This window comes from Hyaena hyaena, unplaced genomic scaffold, assembly GCF_003009895.1.
Source record: "Hyaena hyaena isolate Hyena2069 unplaced genomic scaffold, ASM300989v1 scaffold_390, whole genome shotgun sequence".
Classification (NCBI taxonomy): Eukaryota; Metazoa; Chordata; class Mammalia; order Carnivora; family Hyaenidae; genus Hyaena; species Hyaena hyaena.
The window spans coordinates 1,510,547-1,520,813 of record NW_024081018.1 but is presented as its reverse complement, the minus strand read 5'-3'; the positions used below and the strand labels follow the sequence as shown (position 1 = coordinate 1,520,813).

Genomic DNA, 10,267 nt, shown 5'->3' with positions numbered 1-10,267 from the left:
CTCGGGGGAAGAGCTGGCCTGGCGATTGGGTGAGAGACCAGCAGACTGGTCGCTGGCCGGTGCCCCGCGTCCCGAAATAGTGTCGAGGGGGCTGTCGCTTCGGAATCGAGAAGTCCCCTCCGTGTCGGAATCGCCTCTATAATACTCCTTCCCGACAATTTATTACTAAAGGCAACTGAGCTAAATCTGGCCTCCCCTTCTCTCTCCGCTCTTCCTGGCCCCACTTTCTTCCTGAAAACTCCAGCTGCTTATTTGCCCCATTCTTGATTTCTCCTTTTGTGATGCTAATATACCATGGAGCATTTTCCAGTTTCTTAACGTGTTCACAGGTTTAGACCCTTTTTATTAGCTGTAAGCCCCTTGACAACAGAACCTCATTTTCCCACCCCACCGGTGCAGAAGATTCCACGAATATACAGGAGGCTTAACTCAGCTGAATTGAGTATTCAATATAGACCATGTAGAAGAGCTAAGAATAAAGGGATACAAACCTGTAAGAACCTCGCCTTCCATAAAGGCCAAATACCACGAGTGAGCTGGGCCTCCACTGAGGGAAAGAACATAAGAGACAGTGGTAATAATAAACACCAAAAACACTTCTGAACAGGAAGAATTTAACCCAATTCAAGGTAAAAGATGCGATCGTGTGAAGGAAAGGTTCTAAGAAAAGTATTTACAAATTCAGTGAAAACAGTTTATGTTAAACTTCAATTACCAAGTCCTGATTAACTCCTGGAAGAAAGTCATCATTAAGGAACTCTCTGGGGCGCCTGAGTGGCTTAGTCGGTTAAGCGTCCGACTTTCGCTTAGGTCATGATCTCGCGGTTCGTGGGTTCAAGCCCCGCGTCGGGCTCTGTGCTGACTGCCAGGTCAGAGTCTGGAGCCTTTTTCAGAGTCTGTATCTCCCTCTCTCTCTGACCCTCCCCTGCCCACGCTCTCTCTCTCTCTCTCTCTCCTAGAAATAAAAAATAAAAAATATTAAAAAAAAACTCTCTAGGTGATAAGTGACGGGCAAATAAATGTAAACACAAATTCATGTTACCCAGGGTCTTGATATTAAAATGACAAAAGACAAAAATATTGTACAGAATATTTAAATTGAAAAGGTGGGCTGATATAATATCCTGGAAATGCCAGAATACTTGTTGCCGGTATAGTTCATCTGAGAATCTGCTTCCTGATTGAAACTCCAACAATAAAAGTTGCAAGAACCAGGTACTATTTAAATTTTCAACCAGATCTGATATGGTTTATAGTGTTGGGGTTTGGAGCCAATGGCCAAAAAAGAATTCTTGAGAAGTCTTCAGTGCAAAGAAGTGGCTTTAATAACATGAGGACAGGACCCATGGGCAGAAATAGCTGCCCTTGGGTTATGAGGAATGATTAATTATGTAAGATTCTTCTATCCTATGGAGGGGAGGATGGTGTCAGGGTCCTAGGAAATTCAATCGATAGGTTTCTGGAAATTTGGCTCTTGATGGCTTTTTTCTTGTAAATCATTAAGACAATTGCAAACTGGGGCACCTAGGTGGCTCAGTTAGTTAAGCATCTTGCTTTCAGTTAAGAGTCAGTTAAGATTTTTTTTATTAAAAATGTTTTAATGTTTTATTTATTTCTGAGAGTTTTTTATTAAAAATGTTTTAATGTTTTATTTATTTCTGAGAGAGAGAGAGAGACAGCGTGAGCAGGGGAGGGTCAGAGAGAGAAGGAGATACAGAATCTGAAGCAGGCTCCAGGCTCTGAGCTGGCTGTCAGCACAGAGCCAGATTTGGGGCTCAAACCCACAAACCGTGAGATCATGACCTGAGCCGAAGTCGGACGCCCAACCAGGCGCCCCAAGTCAGTTAAGACTCTTGATTTTGGCTCAGGTCATGGTCTCACGGGTTCATGAGATAAAGTCCCTCATTGGCTCACTATGGAGCCTTTGGGATTCTCTCTGTCTCTCCCTCTCTCCCTGCTTATACTCTCTCTCTCAAAATAAACTTAAAAAAAAAAAAGACCATTGCAAACTGATAGACGCTCACGTAGTGCATGACTGTAATCTTTATCTGTTAACCCCTCTTTTTTCCCTTTGTTCTTTGGCAGCCAGGAGAGCTTGAGGAATGTCACACATATCCCACCTGGGGCAGGGGAGCAGTGGCTGTTATCTTGTGCTTTGCCCTCATCATTTCCTTTGTTTTCCACATCATTTCTAGAAAAAGTTATTAATCGGGGAGCCTGACAAACATTGGACCACCTATTAGAAGCAGAGTGCTACACAAAAGAAAGAGCCTGCTCTGGTCCTAGATTGGTTTGGGCACTCATAAAATAAAGTTTGCTTACGCTCTCATTTAAGCCTCACAATCTCCCTCAAGATGCCTGTTAACTATTCCCATTTTAGAGGGTCAGGGAATAATTTGTCCAAGGGCAAACAAATGATCTGTAGGGGAGCCAAGATTTCAACCATTATGACTTTTTTTTTTTAATATTTTTTATTTATTTCTAGGAGAGAGAGAGAGACAGCGTGAGCAGGGGAGGGTCAGAGAGAGAGGGAGACACAGACTCTGAAATAGGCTCCAGGCTCTGAGCTGGCAATCAGCACAGAGCCTGACGCGGGGCTCGAACCCACGAACCGCGAGATCATGACCTAAGCAAAAGTTGGATGCTTAACCAACCTAGCCACCCAGGCGCTCCTCAACCATATGACTCTTAAACCCTTCTTTTTGCACTCTACTTCAGTGTATCAACTGGATATTTTAGCGTGAAAAAAAATGGACTTATCCCCAAAAGGTAGAGGGAATATGAGATCTTATTCATGTTTATATCCCCCATACCCTGTGGCAGTGTTACGTGCACCTAAATTTTCAATAAGGAGTCCTCAGAATTGTTAGAAGTAAATGCATATATTTCCAGAAAAAGAAGGTGGGGCAAAGGGAGGGATCGGGCACTGAAATATCAGACACCTGGCACATCTTCTCACTTGTTTAGTGATAAATGCATCGACTGTATGTTCACTTCCTAATGTAACATCAAGTTTTACACCACAAGCTTAATAGCTGTTAGCCTCACATATCACCTTTCCTTCTATACTCAGCCACACTGGTTAAGATTAGATCTGCTTGTCTTTCATTCTCGTTGCTGCAAAGCAGTGAATTGTTCAGAAAGGACAAGGCTTTCTTAGTTGAAGGACTGTCCTTAGATTCTGAGGTACTGCCTCCATCATTCACCAAATATTTCTCGAGTGCCTATTCTGGAACTGGAACTATGTTAGGCGTCGTTTGAAAATGCAGGTTCTAACTTGACGGAATGATTCATGGCGCCTTGTGACTTAAATGCCTATAGGCTAAGGTGTACCCCTTTTAATAAAATTCTCAAATCTTATTTCTATAAAGGGAAATAGAAGTTTTTGGGTTTCCCCAAACAGTGGAAAGGAATCAGAGGACAAGCCTAAAATAGGAAATCTTGCCTCAAGGTGTTCAGGGGAAGTTCAGCAGGGATATGAGCACTTGACTTAAAAGCTCCACTCTCATTATTAGAACACACATACACACACCAAAGAGCTGTGTGATTTACAGTCAGCAGTGCCCTGGCTCTGGGAGAACAAAGTATTACCAACTGCTTCTCTTTCAAATAGACTCAAGGATTAGGTAGAATACCTAAGTCTACCAGTGCTCCTATCCAGACCCCTACACAAAAGCTTAAATTATATGTCAGTGATTAAACCTAGCCAAAAAAAAAAAAAAAAAAAAAACCACACACACACACACACACACACGAAAACAAAAAACCCCACATTCTTGTTTCAACATAAAAGAGGTGTTTTTTTATATGAAGTAAATATCTGGATGTTCTACTGAAATAAAAAAAATTTTTTTAAATATTCTCTTTTGAAAAAAAATTTACTCTAATGAAATCATTAACACATTTCAAAATCAAAAAAAGGGGACTATAGGTTGAAGATAATAATACATAAAGCGCATTAAGCATCATAATTTTGGATGGGTATTTTAGGATAAAGTTAGACACTTTCTAGTAATAATCCTGAGACTGTTAGAACTTGCTAGAAAGATCAAAGGAAAACAGAGAGATTGACCAAAATTAGTCTAGGTAGGTGTCTTATTGTAAGTCATGTATCCCCAAAATACTTATAAAATTCTATTTCAGAAAAATTAAGCTCCATGTTAATATGCATTTCTTTTAGAGTTTGGTCAGTAACTAATTTGGCTCTTTCCGACTAAATTTTGAGTTATTTATCTGAAATAGACACACAGGGTGCCTGGGTGGCTCAGTTGGTTGAGTGTCTCTCTCTCTCTCTTTTTTTTTTTTTTTAACTTTTTAATATTTATTTATTTTTGAGAGAGAGACAGAGTGTGAGCAGAGGCAGGGCAGAGAGAGAGAAAGACACAGAATCTGAAGCAGGTTGTCAGCACAGTGCCCTGATATAGGGCTTGAACTCACAAACCGTGAGATTATGACCTGAGCCAAAGTCAGATGCTCAATCAACTGAGCCACCCAGGCACCTAAGTGTCTGACTTTTGATTTTGGCCCAGGTCATGATCCCAGGGTCATGAGATTGGGCCCTGAGTCAGGCTCCCCACTGAGCATGAGGCCTACTTAAGATTCTCTCTCTCTTTCTCTCTCTCTCTTTCAGCCCCTTTACCCCTGTCCCTGGCTCATGGTCGCTCTCTCTCAAAAATAAATTAATTAATTAATTAAATTAAATAGCCACACAAAGGCAAATGACAAAATGCTTTATGTTTCAGCAATTGTTCTTCCTATCCTAAAAGAATACATCCAAGTTCAAGACAGTTTACCAGGGTTTCTATGTAAGTGTAATAGAGGGAGTATACGCATAGAAGTCTCGATGCTACAAATTACACGTGAATTGGGATTTTGTACAAGAGTTCAAACTGAAACTCTTACCAATCTACAAGTAACATAAGAAATTTGCTCCTTACTTTATTTGGATAACTTTAGAATTCCACTCATACAGATACCATATAGCAAAATAGTATTTGTACAATGCCTAAAATAAAATATTGGTGCTTAATCAATACTTGCTGAAACATTTATATCAAAATGTTTTCTGTGATCCTATCCCATAATGTTGCAGGATTTTTTACCTCAGTACCTGGGATTTGTTCTCCCCACTTCGAAGAATGAAGAGGTGGACACAAAACAAAATGAGCAGCATGCAAAGTTTTATTAGAGTAGGGGTGCCCGGGTGGCTCAGCTGGTTAAGCGTCAGACTTTGGCTCAAGTCATGATCTCACAGTTCGTGAGTTCGAGCCCTGCATCAGGCTCTGTGCTGGCAGCTCAGAGCCTGGAGCCTGCTTCAGATTCTGTGTCCCCCTCTCTGTCTGCCCCTCCTCCACTTATGTTCTGTCTCTCAAAAATGAATAAATGTTTAAAAAAATTTTTAACATTCATTAAAATTAGAAAAGAAGAATAATATGAAAGCTGTCTTTGCCGAGAAGAGACATTTCAAAAGTGAATTTCTGCAATAATAGGCAAGGGTCTTTGTTTTATAAGCTTCTGGTCTGCCCTCCCTTCCCTTCTCCCTCGTTCCTTCTCTGGTTCTAACCCTTACTGGCTAGATAACTCCAGGTCCTGGGTTGTCTATTCCTGATTGCCTCAACTCCATTGTGTGAGGGGTCAGACTGTGGTCATACTGTCCCTCATATAACATAAGTTTTATGGTTTACTTTTTGTTAGATATTTTGGTAGTCAAATTCCTGAGGGGAACTCGAGAGGGAGTAGGTAGTGTCTGTTATGTTCTTAAGAGGAACCTTAAACCCGGAGGGGTTTGCTCTGGCCAAAAGCTCCCAGCATTGTTCCCAAATATGTGTTTTTTCCCCAACCAGGGACCTCAGGTCCTAACCTTACCCTCTCTGCCTATTTTATCCTAGCATTTCCCCATCATAACATAACAATCTAGCTCATGTAGTCATTTACCAGGATCCAGGAAAAGAAACAACCTGTAACAACACATTTAACACCTTGCTCACTGGTCATCCACCTCAGTATCTGTGCTAAGAAGGTAAACATAGGCGGGCACCTGGGTGGCTCAATCAGTTAAGCATCGACTTTGGCTCAGGTCCTGATCTCTCAGTTTGTGAGTTTGAGCCCCTCGCCAGACTCTGGGCTGACAGCTCAGAGCCTGGAGCCTGCTTTGGATTCTGTGTCTCCCTCTCTCTCTGTCCCTCCCCCTTCTCAAAAATAAATAAACATTAAAAAAAAGAAGAAGGTAAACATAGGGACCTCTGAAAACTCAGGCCTAGAGAATTAGGAATGTTCTGGGATATAGGCAGAGTTCTGAAAAAGTTCTTTATTTTCAGGTACAATACTCAGTGTTGTCAGCTCTTGGGAGGAACTATGAAGCTTCCCTGAAGATCCTGTAAGTAAAATTCCCCTCTTTGAATTACCTCTGAGTTCAACATTTGAATGAATTAGAGTAGAAATACACAAAATCACCCAAAAGCCACAAATAGACAATGCTTAGATGGCTATTGTCGCTGGAAATGAAAACCCAAGCCAAGTGTCCGTGACAAAGGAATCTTAAAGGATGCTCCTCAGGAAACACACCCCAGTGCATTGCTTCGGGCCCTGGGGAGCCATTCTTCCTGTTTCTGTATTAATTTTATCCTCTTACCTTGTGCTTTCATCTAATTCCCCTCATTTCATTCTAATTCACCTTCATATTTATGTTTTGATTTCCCACATTGTCTGCCTGGAGAAGGGAAAAATTTGCTGGTTTCAAACCCATGCAAATTTTATCTACTTCTGTAAATTGGCATCCATGTTCATACGTTGGTTTTACTAGCTTGGTTTCTGTGAATCCACCCTGAGAGATAGATGTGCTTTCCATTTGCTAATAAAATCAGTTTCCAAGCCTGCAGTGAGCAGCAAATCAAATTCTGGACCACATATTCACCCAAGTAATGCAACCTCCAGAAGCCTCTTGGGAAGTGGCCAACAGACTCTCCAGATAACACCTCTCTCCACTGATGTGAAGTCAAGTGAGCTATTACCTCCACTTAAAAATTTCTACACTTTGTATTAATATTACAGCTTTCACTTAAGAAAATCAGTTTATACAGTAAAACCCATTTCAAGTGAACATCAAATAAACATGCTTGTAAAAAAGAAAAGTATAATTTTTTTAAGGAGAGAGGCTCATTTAAATAAAGTATGGGGTGAGGGAAAGAACTATTAGAGATTAACAGAAACATAGACTTTACCCAATGCAGTCAATGGGCAACCAAACGCAATGGGGGACACCTTGTTTAGATTCTATTGCATGGGGTGCCTGGCTGGCTCAGTCATTAGAGCATGCAACTCTTGATCTCAGGGTTGTGAGTTTGAGCCCCACTGCAGATAAATAGTGGGAGGGAAAATAATAGCCCCTCCCAAAGACATCCATATCCTAATCTTCAGAACCTGTGAATATGTTACTTTTCATGGTCAGAGACTTTGCTGGTGTGATTATGTTAAAGATTTTTAAATGGAGAGGTTATTCTGGGTTACAGTCACATGGGTCCTTAGAAACTTAAAACCTTTCCCAGTGGGGGTCAGAGGGAGATAGGACTATGGAAGAAAAGTCAAAAAGATGAAACACTGGTAATTTGGAAGACAGAAGGAGACTAAGAGCCAAAGAATGCAGGCTCTAGATGCTGGAAAAGGCAAGTAAACAGTTTCTCTCCCAGAACATCCTGAAAACAATGTCACACCTTGATTTTAGCCCCAGGGGTGTCCATGCCAGACTTCTGACCTAAAGACCTGGTAAGATATATTAGATAAAGGGCTAGTATCCAACATATATAAGGAACTCATCAAACTCCACACCCGAAAACCAAATAATCCAGTGAAGAAATGGGCAGAAGACATGAACAGACACTTCTCCAAAGAGGACATCCAGATGGCCAACAGACACATGAAACGATGCTCAGCATTCCTCATCATTAGGGAAATACAAATCAAAACCATACTGAGATATCACCTCACGCCGGTCAGAGTGGCTAAAATGAACAAATCAAGAGACTCTAGATGCTGGCAAGGATGTGGAGAAACGGGCACCCTCCTACACTGCTGGTGGGAATGTAAGCTGGTGCGATCCACTGGAAAACAGTATGGAGGTTCCTCCAAAAATTAACAATCGAACTCCCCTATGACCCAGCAATAGGACTGTTAGGAATTTACCCAAGGGATACAGGAGTGCTGATGCATAGGGGCACATGGACCCCAATGTTCATAGCAGCACTCTCAACAATAGCCAAATCATGGAAAGAGCCTAAGTGTCCATCAACTGATGAATGGATCAAGAAGATGTGGTTTATCTATACAATGGAATACTACAAGGCAATGAGAAAGGATGAAATCTGACCATTTGTAGCAACATGGATGGAACTAGAGGGTGTTATGCTGAGCGAAATAAGTCGGGCAGAGAAGGACAAATACCATATGTTTGCACATATAGGTAGATTAGGAGAAACTTAACGGAGGACGTTGGGGGAGGAGAAGGGGAAAAATAGTTGGGGAGAGGGAGGGAGCCAAACCATGAGAGACTCTTGAATGCTGAGAACAAACTGAGGGCAGATGGGGGTGGGTAGGAGGGGAAGGGGAGTGATGGGCATGGAGGAGGGCACTTGTTGGGATAAGCACTGGGTATTATATGGAAACCAACTTGACAATAAACTATAAAAAAAAAAAATGACCTGGTAAGATAATGAATTTATATTGTTTTAAGTCACTAAATTTACAGGAATCTGTTATAGAAACAATAGAAAAGAAATATACAAACTCAAAAAGATATTTTGAGACAAACTAGGAGATTTAAATAGGGATGGGTATTAAATTGAGTATTGAGGAATAAATGTTAACTTTTGTGACAGTACGATAAGAATATCTGAGCTTCCTTTTAAAACTTTTTGCTAGAAATGACATACTGAAATATTTAAAGATGAAATGATACAATGAAAGCTGGCATTTAGTTTAAAATACTGCCCCTTCCCCCCCCTCCCAAAAAAAGGCAGGGGAATAGATAAGACATTAAAATTGGCAAAAGGTCAGTTAATTGTTAAAGATGAGGGCTCATACTATACTATTATTGTGTATACTTAAAATTTTTCATAGTAAGTTTTTTTAAGTGAATTAAGAACGAGCACCTGAACATTACAGATCAACACTGTCTAAAACTATTTTCTGTGATGATGGAAATGTACTGCATCTTCCCTGTTCAGTGCAGTAGCTACTGGCCATGGGACTGATGAGCACTGGAAATGAGGAACTGAAGTTTTAATTGTATTGAATTTGAGGTAATTAAATTTATATAGTCCCATGTGCTAGTAGCTACCATATTACACAGTGCAGCTCTAGATATTAGAAGAGAGCCATGGTGTCTTACTATTAGAATTTAAATACGTAAGCTCATGAATCAAGTCAGCACACATCTGCCAGTTTTGTCTGCCCAGCCTCTCTTTCCCTTTCTTGCTAATAGTATCCAGCTCCTACCTCCCACCCTCACTTCTGTGGATTTTCCCATTGGTAAGTTGAAGTAGCTCCCTCCATCAGCCGTATGAATGGAAACCTTAGAACTTCTATTCTGTTCCCTTCACACACTGAGGTTCCTGAGAGAGTAAAATCAAAATTAGGACAAAGATGGACAGTCTTGATTCTCAAGTTCTTAGACCCAGTCAGCTCTGGGGAGTCAACACCATCCTTACTTTCCCTTGTTTCAGCTGGATAAAACAATAAATTCCTCTTTTGCTTATGCTATTTTTGAGTCAAGTTCTATCACTTGCAACCTACAATACAATGTCCCACAAAAAACTTAACTCTCCGCCACCTTTCCATGCCACCATAATGGTGCACATGAATGTCCTGAGAGATACTCTCAAGAGCGTTAACAATGCTGAAAAGAGAGGCAAACGCCAGGTTCTTATTAGGCCATTCTCCAAAGTCATCGTCCAATTTTTAACTCTGATGATGAAGCATGGTCACATTGATGAATTTGAAATCATCGATGATCACAGAGCTGGGAAAATTGTTGTGAACCTCATGGGCAGTTTAAACCCGTGTGGAGTGCTCAGCCCCAGGTTTGATGTACAACTCAAAGATCTAGAAAAATGGCAGAATAATCTGTTCCCGTCCTGCCAGTCTGGTTTCATTGTACTGATAACTTCAGCTGACATCATGGAGCATGGAAGAAGCAAGATGAAAACATACAGCAGGGAAAATCTTGGGATTTTTTTTTCTAGGGATGTAATACATTCATGCAAATAAAATGCCT

At 40.9% G+C, this 10,267-nt stretch overlaps 1 pseudogene; it reads left to right on the top strand.

Moving 5' to 3' along the window:
* Window positions 1-9,840: 9,840 nt before the first annotated feature.
* On the top strand, window positions 9,841-10,243 carry LOC120244533 (annotated as a pseudogene).
* Window positions 10,244-10,267: the final 24 nt, after the last annotated feature.